Source organism: Saccostrea echinata, unplaced genomic scaffold (assembly GCF_033153115.1).
Source record: "Saccostrea echinata isolate AGI-Se365-2 ecotype Australia unplaced genomic scaffold, CSIRO_AGI_Sech_v1 ptg000009l, whole genome shotgun sequence".
NCBI lineage: Eukaryota > Metazoa > Mollusca > Bivalvia > Ostreida > Ostreidae > Saccostrea > Saccostrea echinata.
The window spans coordinates 49,395,184-49,415,211 of NW_026889758.1; the positions used below are offsets into that span (position 1 = coordinate 49,395,184).

At 33.5% G+C, this 20,028-nt stretch overlaps 1 protein-coding gene and 2 long non-coding RNA genes across 4 annotated transcripts in view; 1 reads left to right on the plus strand and 2 right to left on the minus strand.

Moving 5' to 3' along the window:
- The window catches only part of LOC133183001 (solute carrier organic anion transporter family member 4A1-like), a 55,299-nt gene that overhangs the window by 7,003 nt on the left and 28,268 nt on the right, over window positions 1–20,028 (plus strand). The window lies entirely within an intron of this gene.
- LOC133183884 (uncharacterized) lies at window positions 308–4,555 on the minus strand. Of its 2 annotated transcripts, none has more exons than XR_009720759.1 (3): window positions 4,253–4,555; window positions 3,674–3,788; window positions 308–680 (listed from the first exon to the last, which is right to left on the minus strand). It is a non-coding gene; the product is annotated as an uncharacterized LOC133183884 (long non-coding RNA). The 2 variants fall into 2 exon arrangements; XR_009720760.1 differs by having other exon boundaries at window positions 3,674–3,819.
- LOC133183885 (uncharacterized) lies at window positions 15,008–19,276 on the minus strand. The gene is made up of 3 exons (XR_009720761.1): window positions 19,247–19,276; window positions 18,410–18,524; window positions 15,008–15,384 (listed from the first exon to the last, which is right to left on the minus strand). It is a non-coding gene; the product is annotated as an uncharacterized LOC133183885 (long non-coding RNA).

The window sequence follows — 20,028 nt, forward strand, 5'->3', positions numbered from 1 at the left end:
AACTTTTCAAAGGTAAGTGCTAGGGCTTTCGTATTTTACTTGCACATTTCTTGAGACAAGACCTGTCTTTGGATAATAACATTTGTGATCTCTTGACCTTGACCTTGGAGTTTGACATGAATTTGAAAAACTTCGACCTTCACCATAAGCTGCCATATACATACATAAAAATGCCATTATCGCATGTACATACATGTATGGCAGAGCTCAAAGAAGTCAATCCAGCTTTTCCAACATGCATTCCTTTATATGTTTGACATTCAGATCCAAGAAAATACCATAAAAAATCATCACAAATCATCCATTTTCATATAATTTTAATACATTCTATCTTTGGTACTTTGGTAAATATAAATACAAATTTCATAAATGCAATCAATATAAATGCAGAAATTCAAGTTTGTTCACTCATGCAGATCCCACTTTATCAGCAGTAACCTGAGACACAGATGTGACACTTTAAATGGAGTATTTCATATACATGTACAAATTTATCAAAAATGCATCACTTCAAATTAGTGTCAAATGATGTCAAAAGGACAAATTTCATGTGCAAAATGTTCAGGAACAACACATATTCTTCCATCAAAAATTCTCTGAAATTTGCTAAGACTTCTTTCTTCAAAGTTATTCACATTGAATTTTTGTCCAGATCTGCACAATCTTCTATCACAAATTCCCTGAAATAAAAAGTTTGAAACACAGTTAGAGTTTTTATAATTACCATGCATAATCAAGGGAAACCTGAGATGGAGAATTTTTTTCCTGCCAATTTTTTTCATGATAACTAGTATGAAAAGGAAGCATCCTATTAGTGAAACCAATGGTCTTCATGCCAAAATGAATTGATTTATTGTTTACTTAAATTTTATTACTTTTTAGTTTTCTCCTCATTGAAAATAAATTTCTCCTTCATTTGTGCCAAGTTTAGTTAAAACTGGTCCAGTAGTTCTGTTGAGAAAGTCTGATACATGTATTAATTAAGGTATTCAGTGTATACTGAATGGATTTTGAACTGTTTTGAATCATTTTAAACTAGTTAAAAATGTATTGCTAGATAATGATGAAAGGGAAATGAACCAAATTCACATGACTGATAACATGAAAGAAGCTGGTCATTTTGCACTTTAACATTTTTTGAAGAGTTATCTGCCCTTGATGAAAAACCCAAAAATTTAATTTTATCAAAATATCTGTGGCAAATGATTCATTTTATTTCATATTTTAATAAAGAGAGAGTTTATGCATATTTTCACCAAGAGCTCTAGATGAAATTCAAATTACTTCTTCCAATATCTTAATAAAACCTGCACTCCCCATAGAGTACTTCATTGTAAAATTCAAGGTGCAATTTATTTGACAATTCCTTTGGTGGAGTATTTTTATTTAATAATACCAGGGGTTTTGAAAAGACACCAATTGATGCAAAATTCTTGTATAATATTCAAAGAAAAATATACGAAAATTACTAAACATATATTCTAGATGTTTATCCAAACTTGTTTAAGAAGAAGTGTACAACAGAATATATAGACATTAAAATGTAGCACACAGTTCCTTTAAGTATTGGAACTCTACAACTCCAAGGAAAACGACAATAAAGTTCAAACTACGTTGCGTATGTCCTTAAGGGATCAGAAAAGCTCTCTTGAACCATTGGATCAGATGAACTTCCAGGTCAAAACAGAAAAAGAGACCCAAGTTCAAGAAAATCAAGCCAGGCTGATGGATTTGAGAAATAATGCATCTATGATCTACATTTTATTTCATTTGTCACAAGTCCTTTTTTTGTGGTCAACGGAGTTTGGCTTTAAATTTTTTGTTCTATCTTTTATTCATGTACACAATATGATGAATAATATAAGGTAAACTGCCAAAAGACATTCTGTTATATGAGTGATGAATACAAAACCAATAACACTATTAATAATTATGCCCTGAACATTTTACATTAAATAGTACATAATTATATTAATGCTATGCTATGCATACAGTAAGCATAAATCTACAGGAGACCCACAAGGAATTTACAAAAATATTAAATGCCTAAGAAAATAAGCAAAAATAAAAAGGTCTTTGACCCCCTAGGAAAACAGACCCTTGTAAAATGGTTAGGAGTGTCATGCATCTGAAGTGACTTGTCCTGGCTACATCCCCCCCCCTCCTTGCAATGCCAAGGGGCCCTGATTCAATACATTGCATGGGATCCCTGGTCAATTTCATTCATTAATATCATGGGCTGACTGTAGCATTATCTTTAGGGGAATTTTCAAATCCATTGTTTTTCTCATCTCTCAACCAATCACATTAAGCCATATTCTATGATAAACAACTTGTAACAGGTGATTCTTCCTGTTTACATTATCATATCTAAATATTTCAGAAAGCTTCAATTTGATTGGTGCTTCTCAATGAGAGAAGCAAGACTTAAAATATCACATGAAATTAGCCAGGACCCAGGACCCCTGGCATTGCAAGGATGTCCCCCATGATACTTTTAAAACATGTCTATCCAAGTGTTTTAATGAGTACAATTGTTTTGTTGTGTACATTTTATTCATATGTGTATTTAACTATTTATATATGACTATGACCAAAAAAAAAAAAAACAAAAAAAAAAAAAAAAACAGCGGCATACTGAATATTTGACTGATGCTTACAAAATAAGAGCCCTAAGGGCCATATATCTCACCCGAGCACTGTGGCTAGGAGAAAAAAAGCAGAAATCAGTTCAGTATTGAAAAGTTTAAATACATATTGGTGGTCCCAACCTACCCCTAAAGTGGTGGGGCATGATTTGAAGAAACTGGAATTTACACTTACTGAGGAAACTTCCATATTTATTTGACTAATTGTGGCTTTCAAAGATTTTTTAAAGATTATTTTCCTATAAGTTTTAACTTTCATTGTGGCCCCAACCTTCCCCGAGGGATCTTGATTTAAACAAACTTAAATCTACACTATCTGAAGAAACTTCCATATAAATATGACTAATCATGGCTTTGCTGTTCTTGAGAAGATTTTTTTAAATTTTCCCTATATATTCCTATGTAAAACTTTGATAATCCATTATAGCCCCACCCTACCCCTGATTTAAATAAACTTGAATCTACACTACTTGAGGATTTTCCACAAAAGTTTCATCTTTCCTGGCCCACAGATTTTTGAGAAGAAGATTTTTAAAAGATGATATTAATTTTTCACTAAATTAATTTGTAATTATCTCCAGTTGGAAGGAAGTGTGGCTTTTATTTGAACAAACTTTAACCCCCTTTACCCATGGATACTTTGTTGTTAAGTTTGGTTGAAATACATGTAGGTCAAGTGGTTCTTGAGAAGAAGTAAAAAATGTGAAAAGTTTACAGACAGATGGACACTAGACAAAATGTGATTAGAAAAGCTCACTTCAGCCTTTGGCTCAGGTGAGCTAATAAAAAGCAAAGTAAAAAAAAAAAGGTATCGCCTACCTACCTTCCCTAATATTTTTGGCATGTTACCAAAAACAAACACATTATAATTTTTTAATTGGCTTAAAGGGAGAACAGTCCCTCATTCCAGCTGAACCCAGATTCTCCCCACAAAGAGAAATACTTTTTGGAAAATGCTAAAGTTGTCTATTGTTAACAAAGGCTATATTTTTTAATGATATTTATCAAGGACTTAATCACCTTACCAATAACTTTTGAAATAGAGCAGCAGGTATCCCTTGCACTGTATTCCCCAATTCTTGCTTCCAGGCAGAATTTATTGTTCAATGGTTCCATTTTCTATCTGAATTCTCTTTGAATCTGTGGCAGAAAGACAAACTGTATGCAAAATCTAAAAAATATCAACGGATACATGTACGAGTATGATTATGGCATGTACAAAGTAGTAGACATGGTAGATGAGAAATAATTTTGGTTAGGAAAAACATTTTTCACCATGTTAAGGTCACCACCTTTTCATAAAGGGGTGGGGGTAGAGGTTAAAATATTTATTTCCTTAATCTATCAGTCCCCCCCCCCCCCCCAATCAAATGATCGTCCCTATATGCTCTTAATCAGGCAGGTGGTTTTAATAAAGTACTAGTATGTGCTTAATCTCACATTTATGCACATGATCTATTTCTGACAGCTGTCTGAGGCAATTCGAACTACCTGTTTGTTCGGTAGCTCTAGCTTAATTACAATAAACTGACAGCTGATTCAAGAGACATTATCTGAATGATGCCAGTCATTTACATGTACATTAATGATTAGTCTTTACTTACCTCTTATAGCCTAGCTAACGTTGGACTTTCTGTCTTCCACTTTGTTTACATGATCGAACAGCGCACATGGCCTTTTCACGTGACGATCTCCCTCGCATCGACGCTTGTTTTCCGTCACGCTTCAAATAATATTTCTCCACGCTTCAAATAATATTTCTCCACGCTCAAGATAATATTTCCTTCACGCTTCAAATAATGTGTGCAGTCACAATTATAATCGCGTCTCAACATAATTATTGTTTCAACAGGAGGACAGAGTTTTCGTTCCTGTCACTAGAAAAGAAGTTATCTTTCCTGTTGAAAAATAAAAATAATTGCGAACAAGGGCGCACATCATTATTATTGTTGCAAAGATTATAACGTCGACTTGGTACATTAAAATTTTTAAGCGTGTACATTTTTATTTATTTTCAGTCAGTACATTATTGTTACAGGAGGTGAAGTCTTATAAATTGTTGAAGCAAGAATAATTATAATCTTGGTGCAAAATAAAAATTATGTGTACGAATCGACTGACAAGATTATAATTTGGAGGTGTATAAAAATAATGTCTCCGTACTAACTGAAAAGATTATAATTGTAAAGTGAGAATAATTATTATAATGTAGGGGCAAAATAAAAATAATGAGTACACATGGACGGACAAGATTATAATTGTTGTAGGAAAATAATAATGTTTAAAAAAAAAAAAAAAAAAAGCAAGATTTTTATTTTGGGATGAGATAATTATTTTTGGTATAATTATATAGGAAAAAATAATAATAATGTGGGGGTACCCTACGGCTTTCCATAATTTTTGCTTTATTACAGTTTTCATTTTCGCCTACATTTGTATTATTAAAAATTATTCACACCATAATGAAAACCTTTTAGCTCAAAAATATCCTTGGCACTATCCTGCCAAAATAATATTGCAAAAATTTGGTAATCTTTAGTAACTAAGTGGCTGGGCAGCCTTGTATAAGGTCTCCCTCTGCTATATTTTTCAAAATATTTGGGTTAGAGGATGTCCATGACCTCCTCCCTCCCACGACCATCACCATCACCATCTCCAAATTCAGCTACCCTTTTATTATATTAAAATATTACAGTTGGAAATATAATTAATCTTGTACCTAAAATTGAACACTTTTTCTTGCAATATTTTCGAACTCAAAAAAGAAAAAAAAATATTGGGAACAAAACTTAAACCTGTTTATTTTCAGTGTATCAATTCATGGGAACATTTGGGTAGGCACTTTTATTATCTAATAAAAAAGACTTGTGTACCATAAAAATATGTTCCAGTATTTAAACTGCAGCATATATAGCGCACTTCCTATAAAATTTTGTGAACACTTCAGTTATGCAAACTTATTGAAATTCAAGGTAGAAGTTTGCATGTAGACTAAAACTTCTTTATATCAACTAATCATTTTTTGCATTAGGGTTGTGATATGAATGCTAATTAGATCATCTCAACGGTTTAATAAACATACCAACATAATACCTGGACACTGGACAGTTATGATAAATTAGTGTTTCTACATAGCTACCTGTTAAAATAATTGTAATATATATATATTATGGAAAGCCGTAGGGTACCCCCACATTATTATTATTTTTTCCTATATAATTATACCAAAAATAATTATCTCATCTTGTTTTTTTTTTTGTTTTTTTGTTTTTGTTTTTTTTTTTGTTTTGTTTTTTTTTTTTGTTTGTTTTTTTTTTTTTTTTTTGTTTTTTAACATTATTTTCCTACAATCTTGTCCGTCCATGTGTACTCATTATTTTTATTTTGCCCCTACATTATAATAATTATTCTCACTTTACAATTATGATCTTTTCAGTTATTACGGAGACATTATTTTTATACACCTCCAAATCATAATCTTGTCAGTCGATTTGTACACATAAATTTTATTTTGCACCAAGATTATAATTATTCTTGCTTCAACAATTTATCAGACTTCACCCCCCTGTAACAATAATGTACTGACTGAAAATAAATAAAAATGTACACGCTTATTATAATGTACCAAGTCGACGTTATAATCTTTGCAACAATAATGATGTGCGCCCTTGTTCGCAATTATTTTTATTTTTCAACAGGAAAGATAACTTCTTTTCTAGTGACAGGAACGAAAACTCTGTCCTCCTGTTGAAACAATAATTATGTTGAGACGCGACTGCACACATTATTTGAACCGTGAAGGAAATGTTATCTTGAGCGTGAAGAAATATTATTTGAAGCGTGGAGAAATATTATTTCAAGCGTGGAGAAATATTATTTGAAGCGTGACGGAAAACAAGCGTCGATGCGAGTGAGATCGTCACGTGAAAAGGCCATGTGCGCTGTATAAACAAAGTGGAAGACAGAAAGTCCAACGTTAACTAGGCTATAAGCGGTAAGTAAAGACTTATCATTAATGTACATGTAAGTGACTGGCATCATTCAAATAATGTCTCTTGAATCAGCTGTCAGTTTAGGCCAGGTAAAATTAATCTTTAGATTCTCATCCCCGCCCGCCCCTCTCAAAGTGCCCCGCCCCGTTGTTTTTTATTTTGCTCTTTCGGTGCCAAACATATTATTTTCATGTATTTTTATTCAGCAAGAATCTGGGTCAAAATTTAAGAGTTATCTCCCGTCTGTATTAAAAGTCGCGTGGCGCTATTTATAGCAAAAAAAAACTATGTGAAGGATAGAGAAATATCGGCAATAAAAGCAGTTTAAATATGTAAGGAAAAGATAATTTGTCAGTAATAAGAAGGCAGAAAAGCAAAAATAACATATAAACACATCTAGATACCATCACTGGCATGGGCAAGTTTTTAAAGAGATTTTAACCAAGTAAAAACAGAAGAAGAAAATACACATGGTCAAGTTTTAAATAACGATCTCCAGATGTATGTGATTTTGCATTTAAAAAAAAAACATCGTCCAAAGACTTTAGAGAATAAAAGTGCTAAGGAAATGTTAAATCTTAAAATTGTTCAGGCCTAGGATTTTCAGTAGAATATTTTACAGATTTACACAATCCTGTTTTGCAAATATGATATATTTAATGTCGAACATGTCAAGTCTCAAGAACGATTGAATGTATGAGGACAGTGGAAATCTGTGATATCTGTATATCACACAGAACAGAAGGAGTTGTTGGTAAAACTATAAGGTATTTGGGGAAAGGCCGATGAGAAAACATGCATATGCAATTTATTAGGATCAGCACCTCATTTTGTCTGGCGTGTGCCGTATCTGTGTACTTGATTATTTGTTAATAAAACTATAAATATTTTAATTTTCTATAACAAGAATCTTCTGTAGATATTTAAAAGAATATGAAAACAATAAAATCTATTCATATTGGCATTCACATAATGTAAAAATTAAGTGTACGAATGTGTTGTTGATACTTTCATTTATAAAAAATAAAAAATAAAATCCGCCCACCCGCCCCAATTTTTCAGCACATTAGGATGAGAATCTAAATTTTAAATTTATATGGCCTTATTGTAATTAAGCTAGAGCTACCGAACAAACAGGTAGTTCGAATTGCCTCAGACAGCTGTCAGAAATAGACCATGTGCATAAATGTGAGATTAAGCACATACTAGTACTTAATTAAAACCACCTGCCTGATTAAGAGCATTTAGGGACGATCGTTTTATTGGAGGGGACTGATAGATTATGGAAATAAATATTTTAACCTTGATTTTTAAGTAAATTAACTTCATCCACTGGCATTGCTAGAAATAAAGGAAAACAATGACCCTGTCAGACCATGACTGTCACTGTGATATCCCCCCCCCCCCCCACACACACACACCCTTCTTGCATGTGGTTAAGTGGTTTTCTGATTTTGGACAAGAAAAGAAAGTTTATAATCATTCTTAGATCAACCGGAAATAAATATTCTGTCCTGTGAAGGTTAAAAATAAATAAATAATCTGACTTGACAAAATTTGCCACCTCTACCCCCACCCCTTTATAAAAAGGTGGTGACCTTAACATGGTGAAAAATGTTTTTCCTAACCAAAATTATTTCTCATCTACCATGTCTACTCCTTTGTACATACCATAATCATACTCGTACATGTACCCATTGATATTTTTTTTAGATTTTGCATACAGTTTGTTTTTCTGCCACAGATTCAAAGAGAATTCAGATAGGAAATGGAACTATTGAACAATAAATTCTACCTGGAAGCAGGAATTGCGGAATACAGTGCAAGGGATACCCGATGCTCTATTTCAAAAGTTATTGGTAAGGTGACTAAGTCCTTGATAAATATCATTAAAAAATACATGTATAGCCTTTGTTAACAATAGACAACTTTAGCATTTTCAAAACAGTATTTCTCTTTGTGGGGTCAATCTGAGATCAGCTGGCATGAGGGACTGTTCTCCCTTTAAGCCAATAAAAAAATTATATTGTGTTTGTTTCTGGTAACATGCCAAAAATATTAGGGAAGGTAGGTAGGCGATAACTTTTTTTTTATTACTTTACTTTTTATAAGCTCACCTGAGCCAAAGGCTGAAGTGAGCTTTTCTGATCACATTTTGTCTGGTGTCCATATGTCTTTAAACTTTTCACATTTTTGCCTTCTTCTCAGGAACCGCTTGACCTTTTTCGACCAAACTTAACAACCCTGAGGTAAAGGGGGTTCAAGTTTGTTCAAATAAAAGCCACACTTCCTTCCAAGGGGAGATAATTACAAATTAATTTAGTGAAAAATTAATGTCATCTTTTAAAAATCTTCTTCTCAAAAATCTGTGGGCCAGGAAAGATGAAACTTTTGTGGAAAGATCCTCAGGTAGTGTAGATTCAAGTTTGTTTAAATCATGACCCCCAAGGGTAGGATGGGGCTATAATGGATTATCAAAATTTTACATAGGAATACATAGAGAAAATTTAAAAAATCTTCTCAAGAACAGCAAAGCCATGATTAGTCATATTTATATATTTAGCATTCTCTTAAAGTATAGATTCAAGTTTGTTTAAATCAGGACTCATGGGGGTAGGGAGTGGCCCAATAGATGATAAAACTTATGACAAAATAATCTTTAAAAATCTTCTTAAGCCATGATGAGTCAAATAAATATGGAATACTCATTTAGTGTAGATTCAAGTATGTTCAAATCATGCCCCCATAAGTTGTGACCACTCATATATTTAAAACTTTTCAATACTGAACTGATTTCCAATTTTTCCTAGCCAAAGTGCTCGGGTGAGAAATGTGTGCCATGGGCCTCTTGTTTAAAAAATAATTTGCACATTTTATTTTAGGAGCTACAAAGAATCTTGATTTATAGAAGTATACAGGTTTAAAAAAAAAAAAGAAAACAGTGTTGTAAAGAAAGAAAAGGATTTTACATTCAAAGAATTATGGATGGCACAGAGGTAAAAAGGACATTCAGTGTTCAAAAGAATTAGGAATTGATTTATTTATCACAGTGGCAGATTTAGCCAGGGAGGGGTGGGGGGGGGGTGGGGGGGGTGGGGGGATTAAGAAAATCTAAAGAGTAATTGCACATTTTTACATTCAGAATTTTTAAAAATTATGATATATTCTGCAGTACAATTTAAAAAAAAAACATGCTGCAGAATATATAAATTTTAGGATGTGGATAATATAGTAGGTGCTATATTTATACCCCCGCTCCGAAGGAGAGGGGGTATACTGTTTTACCCTTGTGTGTCTGTCTGTCTGTCCCTCTGTCCCTCTGTCTGTCTGTCCGTAACAAATTTTGGTCGTAGTTTTCTCAGCAACTACTCATCGCAGATGCTTGAAATTTTAGCACAATCTTTGTTTAGGTATGCCATATGGTGGGATTCATTTTTGTATGAATTCAATGTCAACTTCCTGTTTATCCGTGCGTCTGTCCGTGCCATACATAACAAATTTTGGTCGCAGTTTTCTCAGCAACTACTCATCGCAGGTGCTTGAAATCTTAACACAATGTTTGTTTAGGCATGTCATATGTTGGGATTCCTTTTCTACTAATCCAATGTCAATTTCCTGATTATCACTGTGTTTGTCCATAATTGAACTTGTGTATTCACATCAGAGCGGGGGTATTATTAGTGAGCATTGGCTCACAGACTTCTTGTTATATTTACATTCTTAATATATTGAAAAAGACATCTACTTTATAATTATTATTAAATACTCTACATTTAAGCTCACTGAGCCCAAGGCTAAAGTGAACATTTCTGATTAAAGAGTGTCTGGCATCTGTCTATCATTCATAAATGTTGAGTCATTTGTTTTTTCCAGAATTCAACCAAATTTGTCACTAGACAATATTTGGTGGAAAGGATTTAATTTTTTTCAAATGAACAAATTTTGCATCAGTGCATAAGCTTACATAAAAGCATATTGAATTGTTTTGCTGAAACTGTGTTACATGCATATAGTTATTTAAGAAAAAAGTGATATCAAGGTCCAAGGAAAAGTCCTGGTCAAAAATTTTATGTTGCAGTTCAATAACACTCTTCAAAATGTATCAGCATATGAAGTTTGAATAAAAAATCACAATTTTTTCTTTAAAATTGAGCTTAGCAATTAACACAAAATTGAGAGAAGTCAAGATCAACAAAATTTATGCAACTGAATAGCTGTTATCAATATGTATAAGCATATGAAGATTGATCCAGATCTCTTGAATAGAGCTACTGAGCTACTTACTAATCTAAGAAAAATGAGGTCAAGGTCAGGGAAAAGGTCAAATCAAAAATATGTTGATGAACTTAAATGGGTCCCATCAATATGTATCAGCATATAAGATTTGATAAAAATATCTTAAATAGCTCTTGAAACTGAGCTAAACACTCTAATTTAAGAAAAGTGAGGTGGTTCAAAGGAAAGGTCAAGGTCAAAAAATATTGAGTAGCTCTCATCAGTATGTATCAGCATATAAAAGTTCAAAGTGTGATGGAAGGACACAAGAACATGTTATGGGGTTCAAGTAAATTTTTAATTACAAACCTTTAGGCTAAGGTGAGGCCACAATATTAGGTAATTTTTCATTGGTATAAAGGACTTTTTTTAAAAAATTCTTCAGCCAGGAACAAGGTGACTAAGGTGAGCATTATTAGGTGTCTAAGGTGAGCATTATGGCCCATGGGCCTCTTGTTATGTGTCCTTTTCATTGATCAACAATCAAGTGATGTAATAGTATTGTTATATTTCAGTAATGCCTATGGATGACGTCATAACCAATTTTGAAAAATGTTTTGTTTGAAAGAAAAGGATCTGAAGAAGGAGAAAAATCTATTTAAATTCGGATGGATTTATAGACTGCCAGACGTATTGCTATCACTTAATTCTGTACTACTAGATCTTTTACACTGAGCCTATAAGTTTTAGACTAGATGATTTATCTAATTTGAGAATCCATGACATCAATCTTTAAGCATTTCAAGATTACCAATACAGAATATGTACAGATGCAATAGCAGATGAAATCCCACATGTACATGCACAAACAGTACACTGATATGTTACTGAAATTCAGAGATATTTCATTTCTCTCTTGTGTGGATTGAGATTGATCTAAGAAAAAAAAAGGTTTATGTCAGACTGAAAAAATATAATAAACAAATTTCTTTAGTTTTGTTATGCGCTTATATTTTTAGGAAATATGTACCAGTGTATCAGACAGTATATAGGGAACTTGTACTGCGTCGCTAGTGAGCTAGCTTTTCTAGTGATGAGGTAAAATCTCCCTCTATATTAGACAAGTTAAGCAATGTCGAGCCTGTTTAACCCTTGAATGGGTGACTGCTTCACATTACATTTACATGTAATTTTTTTTTTTTTTTTTTTTGAATACTAAATTTGAGTGTGAATTTCTTCTCATGGTCAAGCATGAGGTACTGCATAATTGTCATTTTTACATTAAAATGTGTGCATGTATTTATGGATTATCAGACACATATACACTATATAAAATTTTTCTCTTTGTTTTTGATACTTATGTAAAAAAAAAATTGTGGAAAAAAATTGCATAATTTTCCTAATTTTTACCTTTTTTCAGTTTTGACCCCATATTATGGCCATCATTTGGTTCCTGTACAGTGCGAACAAATCTGTATAATACATTAGCTAGTATTGTTTATGCCCCCCTAATCAAAGATGATTCGGGGGTTTATAGTTTTTGCCCTGTCTATCTGTATGTATGTCCCCCAAACTTAACTTTGCCCATAACTTTTGTTTTGTTGGAGCTATGGATTTCATTTTTCACATGTGTTTTCTTTGTGACAAAACCTTTTTTTGGGTACCAACATATTTGACCTTTGAGTTTAACCCATTTTTGCAAAATTTTACCAAACTTTTACCTTGGCAATAATTTCTGAACATTTGGGGCTAGGGCTTCATATTTCTTATGACAAGACCTTCCCATGACCACCATTAATTTTGACCTTGAACTTGTTGTTTGACTTTTGAAAAACTCTAATCTTCACCATAACTTTTCAAAGGTAAGTGCTAGGGCTTTCATATTTTACTGGCACATTTCTTGAGACAAGACCTGTCTTTGGTTAATAATATTTGTGATCTCTTGACCTTGACCTTGGAGTTTGACATGAATTTGAAAAACTTCGACCTTCACCATAAGCTGCCATATACATACATAAAAATGCCATTATCGCATGTACATATGGCAGAGCTCCAAGAAGTCAATCCAGCTTTTCCAACATGCCTTCCTTTATATGTTTGACATTCAGATCCAAGAAAATACCATAAACAAGAGGCCCATGGGCCACATCGCTCACCTGAGCACACTGGCTAGGAAAAAAAGCAAAAATCAGTTCTGAAGTATTGAAAAGTTAACGGGGGAGAGAGGGGGGGAGGGGGGATTTTAAACTACCTGACAATGCTTTCATACCAATATAACAAATAACTTTGCTGTTCTTGAGCAGAAGATTTTTTCCCATATATTCATTTGTCAAAATTTGATCCCCCCATTGTGGCCCCACCCTACCCCCGGGGTGCTCATTTGAACAAATTTCATTTTATACTACCCAAAGATGCTTCCATATCAATTTGACTAATCATGGCTTTTCTGTTCCTGAGAGAAAGATTTTTTCCTATATATTCCTCTGTAAACTTTGATCACCCATTGTGGCCCCACCTTAGCTCCGGGGGTCATGATTTGAACAAACTTGAATCTACACTACCTGAGGATGCTTCCATATAAATATGACCAATCCATCTTCGCTAGCCAAGGGTTTCTGATACGCTACTCTCCTCATAAGCCCTTGGCATACGGTGTTAAAAAAAGTTGGGATTTTTTTCTCAAGTTGTGATTGGAGTTGATCGACATCGTTCGACCAATCAGCAATTGTTTTTTGTAAATGACGATATTTGCGTTCGGGATATATCTTGACTCTTTAATATCGGTAATGTAAAACGCAAGTAAACAATGATCCGTAAGGTAACATGCCATTCTATGAATAGCTATATGGTGTCATCCAATATCTAAAGCTACGTGCAAAATATGTGATTAAGAATCTATACTGAAGATGTAGATTTGCATTTTTACATGTTTAAATAACAAATTAACATAAACTCGATACCTTCTTGTTAATTATTCTTTAAAAACTAAATTTTTTTAAATACGCTTTTTATTTCTGTCGATGACGCAATCTGTGCGTACCTGGGAAGAATCACGGTCACGTGACAAAAACAATCCCGTCTTTTGTCAGCACCGTATGCCAAGGGTTTATGAGGAGAGTAGCGTATCAGAAACCCTTGGCTAGCGAAGATGATGACCAATCATGCCTTTGCTTATCTTCAGAAGAAGATTTTTAAAGTTTTTTTCTATATACTCTTATGAAAAACTTGGACCCCCCCATTGTGGCCCCACCCTACCCCCGGGGGTCATGATTTGAACAAACTTGAATCTACACTACCTGAGGATGCTTCCATATAAATATGACCAATCATGGCTTTGCTGTTCTTAAGAAGAAGTTTTTTAAGGATATTTTCCTATATATTTCTATGTAAAACTTTGATCCCCCCATTGTGGCCCCACCCTACCCCCGGGGGTCATGATTTGAACAAACTTGAATCTACACTACCTGAGGATGCTTCCATATAAATATGACCAATCATGGCTTTGCTGTTCTTAAGAAGAAGATTTTTAAAGATATTTTCCTATATATTTCTATGTAAAACTTTGATCCCCCCATTGTGGCCTCATCCTACCCCCAGGGGTAATGATTTGAACAAACTTAAATCTACACTACCTGAGGATGCTTCCATATAAATATGACCAATCATGGCTTTGCTGTTCTTAAGAAGAAGATTTTTAAAGATATTTTCCTATATATTTCTATGTAAAACTTTGATCCCTCATTGTGGCCCCACCCTAACCCCGGGGGTCATGATTTAAACAAACTTGAATCTACACTACCTGAGGATGTTTCCACATAAGTTTCATCTTTCCTGGCCCAGTGGTTCTTCAGAAGATTTTTAAATGATGCCATTATTTTTTCACTAATTCCTAATTATTTCCCCTTGAAAGAGGGCGTGGCCCTTCATTTGAACAAACTTGAATCCCCTTCACCCAAGAATACTTTGTGGCAAGTTTGGTTGAATTTGGCCCAGTGGTTCTTGAGAAGAAGATGAAAATGTGAAAAGTTTACAACAACAACAACAACGCCAACACCGACAACGACAACAACGACGACAGACAACGGACAAATTTTGATCAGAAAAGCTCACTTGAGCCTTTGGCTCAGGTGAGCTAAAAATCATCACAAATCATCCATTTTCATATAATTTTAATACATTCTTTGGTACTTTGGTAAATATAAATACAAATTTCATAAATGCAATCAATATAAATGCAGAAATTCAAGTTTGTTCACTCATGCAGATCCCAGTTTAGAGCAGTAACCTGAGACACAGATGTGGCACTTTAAATGGAGTATTTCATATACATGTACAAATTTATCAAAAATGCATCACTTCAAATTAGTGTCAAATGATGTCAAAAGGACAAATTTCATGTACAAAATGTTCAGGAACAACACACATTCTTCCATCAAAAATTCTCTGAAATTTGCCAAGACTGTTCTTTCTTGAGAGTTATTCACATTGAATTTTTGTCCAGATCTGCACAATCTTCTATCACAAATTCCCTGAAATATAAAGTTTGAAACACAGTTAGAGTTTTTATAATTACCATGCATAATCAAGGGAAACCTGAGATGGAGAAATTTTTTCCTGCCAATTTTTTTCATGATAACTAGTCAGAAAAGGAAGCATCCTACTAGTGAAAGCAATGGTCTTCATGCCAAAATGAATAGATTTATTGTTTACTTAAATTTTATTACTTTTTAGCTTTCTCCTCATTGAAAATAAATTTCCCCCTTCATTAGAACAAAGAGGATTTGTGCCAGGTTTAGTTAAAACTGGTCCAGTAGTTCTGCTGAGAAAGTCTGATATTAAGGTATTCAGTGTATACTGAATGGATTTTGAACTGTTTTGAATCATTTTAAACTAGTTAAAAATGTATTGCTAGATAACGATGAAAGGGAAATGAACCAAATTCACATGACTGATAACATGAAAGAAGCTGGTCATTTTGCACTTTAACATTTTTTAAAGAGTTATCTGCCCTTGACTAAAAACCCAAAAATTTAATTTTATCAAAATATCTGTGGCAAATGATTCATTTTATTTCATATTTTAATAAAGAGAGAGTTTATGCATATTTTCACCAAGAGCTCTACATGAAATTCAAATTACTTCTTACAATATCTTAATAAAACCTGCGCTCCCCATAGACTTCATTGTAAAATTCAAGGTGCAATTTATTTGACAATTCCTTTGGTGGAGTATTTTTATTTAATAATACCAAGGGTTTTGAAAAGACACCAATTGATGCAAAATTCTCGTATAATATTCAAAGAAAAATATACGAAAATTACTAAACATATATTCTAGATGTTTTGTTTATCCAAACTTGTTTAAGAAGAAGTGTACAACAGAATATATAGACATTAAAATTTAGCACACAGTTCCTTTTAGTATTGGAACTCTTCAACTCCAAGGAAAACGACAATAGAGTTCAAACTACGTTGCATATGTCCTTAAGGGATCAGAAAAGCTCTCTTGAACCATATTGGATCAGATGAACTTCCAGGTCAAAACAGAAAAAGAGACCCAAGTTCAAGAAAATCAAGCCAGGCTGATGGATTTGAGAATTAAAGCATCTATGATCTACATTTTATTTCATTTGTCACAAGTCCTTTTTTTTTGTGGTCAACGGAGTTCAGCTTTAAATTTGTTTCTTCTATCTTTTATTCATGTACGCAATATGATGAATAATATAAGGCAAACTGCCAAAAGACATTCTGTCATATGAGTGATGAATACAAAACCAATAACACTATTAATAATTATGCCCTGAACATTTTACATTAAATAGTACATAATTATATTCATGCTATGCTATGCATACAGTCAGCATAGATCTACAGGAGACCCACAAGGAATTTACAAAAATATTAAATGCCTAAGAAAATAAGCAAAAAAAAAAAAGAAGGTCTTTGACCCCCTAGGAAAAACAGACCCTTGTAAAATGGTTAGGAGTGTCATGCATCTGAAGTGACTTGTCCTGGCTACACCCCCCCCCATCCTTGCAATGCCAAGGGGCCCTGAGTCAATACATTGCATGGGACCCCTGGTCAATTTCATTCATTATATCATGGGCTGACTGTAGCATTAACTTTAGGGGAATTTTCAAATCGATTGTTTTTCTCATCTCTCAACCAATCACATTAAGCAATATTCTATGATAAACAACTTGTAACAGGTGATTCTTCCTGTTTATATTATCATATCTAAATATTTCTGAAAGCTTCAGTTTGATTGGTGCTTCTCAATGACAGAAGCGAGACCTAAAATATCACATGAAATTAGCCAGGAGTCCCAGGCAATGTATTGACTCAGGACCCCTGGCATTGCAAGGATGTCCCCCATGATACTTTTAAAACATGTCTATCCAAGTGTTTTAATGAGTACAATTGTTTTGTTGTGTACATTTTATTCATATGTGTATTTAACTATTTATATATGACTATGACCCCCAAAAAACCAAAAAAAAAAAAAAAAAAAAAAACCAGCGGCATACTGAATAATTGACTGATGCTTTCAAAATAAGAGCCCTAAGGGCCACATATCTCACCCGAGCACTGTGGCTAGGAGAAAAAAAGCAGAAATCAGTTCAGTATTGAAAAGTTTAAATACATATTAGTGGTCCCAACCTACCCCTAAAGTGGTGGGGCATGATTTGAAGAAACTGGAATTTACACTTACTGAGGAAACTTCCATATTTATTTGACTAATTGTGGCTTTCAAAGATTTTTAAAGATTATTTTCCTATAAGTTTTAACTTTCATTGTGGCCCCAACCTTCCCCAAGCTATATTGATTTGAACAAACTTGAATCTACACTATCTGAAGAAACTTCCATATAAATATGACTAATCATGGCTTTGCTGTTCTTGAGAAGATTTTTTAAATTTTCCCTATATATTCCTATGTAAAACTTTGATAATCCATTAAAGCTCCACCCTACCCCTGATTTAAATAAACTTGAATCTACACTACCTGAGGATTTTTCCACAAAAGTTTCATCTTTCCTGGCCCACTGGTTTTTGAGAAGAAGATTTTTAAAAGATGATATTAATTTTTCACTAAATTTATTTGTAATTATCTCCCTTTGGAAGGAAGTGTGACTTTTATTTGAACAAACTTGAACCCCCTTTACCCAAGGATACTTTGTTGTTAAGTTTGTTTGAAATAGGTCAAGTGGTTCTTGAGAAGAAGTAAAAAATGTGAAAAGTTTACAGACAGATGGACACTAGACAAAATGTGATCAGTAAAGCTCACTTCAGCCTTTGGCTCAGGTGAGCTAATAAAAAGCAAAGTAAAAGAAAAAGGTTATCGCTTACCTACCTTCCCTAATATTTTTGGCATGTTACCAGAAACAAACACAATATAATTTTTTAATTGGCTTAAAGGGAGAACAGTCCTTCATTCCAGCTGAACCCAGATTGACACCACAAAGAGAAATACTTTTTGGAAAATGCTAAAGTTGTCTATTGTTAACAAAGGCTATATTTTTTAATGATATTTATCAAGGACTTAGTCACCTTACCAATAACTTTTGAAATAGAGCATCGGGTATCCCTTGCACTGTATTCCCCAATTCTTGCTTCCAGGCAGAATTTATTGTTCAATAGTTCCATTTCCTATCTGAGTTCTCTTTGAATCTGTAGCAGAATGACAAACTGTATGCAAAATCTAAAAAATATCATTGGGTACATGTACGAGTATGATTATGTCATGTACAAAGGAGTAGACATGGTAGATGAGAAATAATTTTGGTTAGGAAAAACATTTTTCACCATGTTAAGGTCACCACCTTTTCATAAAGGGGTGGGGGTAGAGGTGGCAAATTTTGTCAAGTCAGATTATTTATTTATTTTTAGCCTTCACAGGACAGAATATTTATTTCCAGTTGATCTAAGAATGATTATTTACTTTCTTTTCTTGTCCAAAATCAGAAAACCACTTAAAACCACATGCAAGAAGGGTGTGTGGGGGGGGGGGGGGGGATGAGATCACAGTGATAGTCATGGTCTGACAGGGTCATTGTTTTCCTTTATTTCTAGCAATGCCAGTGGATGAAGTTAATTTACTTAAAAATCAAGGTTAAAATATTTATTTCCATAATCTATCAGCCCCCCCCCCCCAATCAAATGATCGTCCCTAAATGCTCTTAATCAGGCAGGTGGTTTTAATTAAGTACTAGTATGTGCTTAATCTCACATTTATGCGTATGGTCTATTTCTGACAGCTGTCTGAGGCAATTCGAACTACCTGTTTGTTCGGTAGCTCTAGCTTAATTACAATATATTGACAGCTGATTCAAGAGACTTATCTGAATGATGCCAGTCACTTACATGTACATTAATGATTAGTCTTTACTTACCGCTTATAGCCTAGCTAACGTTGGACTTTCTGTCTTCCACTTTGTTTACATGATCGAACAGCGCACATGGCCTTTTCACGTGACGATCCCCTCGCATCGACGCTTGTTTTCCGTCACGCTTCAAATAATATTTCTCCACGCTTGAAATAATATTTCTCCACGCTCAAGATAATATTTCCTTCACGCTTCAAATAATGTGTGCAGTCACAATTATAATCGCGTCTCAACATAATTATTGTTTCAACAGGAGGACAGAGTTTTCGTTCCTGTCACTAGAAAAGAAGTTATCTTTCCTGTTGAAAAATAAAAATAATTGCGAACAAGGGCGCACATCATTGTTGCAAAGATTATAACGTCGACTTGGTACATTATAATTTTTAAGCGTGTAAATTTTTATTTATTTTCAGTCAGTACATTATTGTTACAGGAGGTGAAGTCTTATAAATTGTTGAAGCAAGAATAATTATAATCTTGGTGCAAAATAAAAATTATGTGTACGAATCGACTGACAAGATTATAATTTGGAGGTGTATAAAAATAATGCCTCCGTACTAACTGAAAAGATCATAATTGTAAAGTGAGAATAATTATTATAATGTAGGGGCAAAATAAAAATAATGAGTACACATGGACGGACAAGATTATAATTGTTGTGGGAAAATAATAATGTAAAAAAAAAAAAAAAAAAAAAAAGATTTTATTTTGGGATGAGATAATTATTTTTGGTATAATTATATAGGAAAAAATAATAATAATGTGGGGGTACCCTACGGCTTTCCATA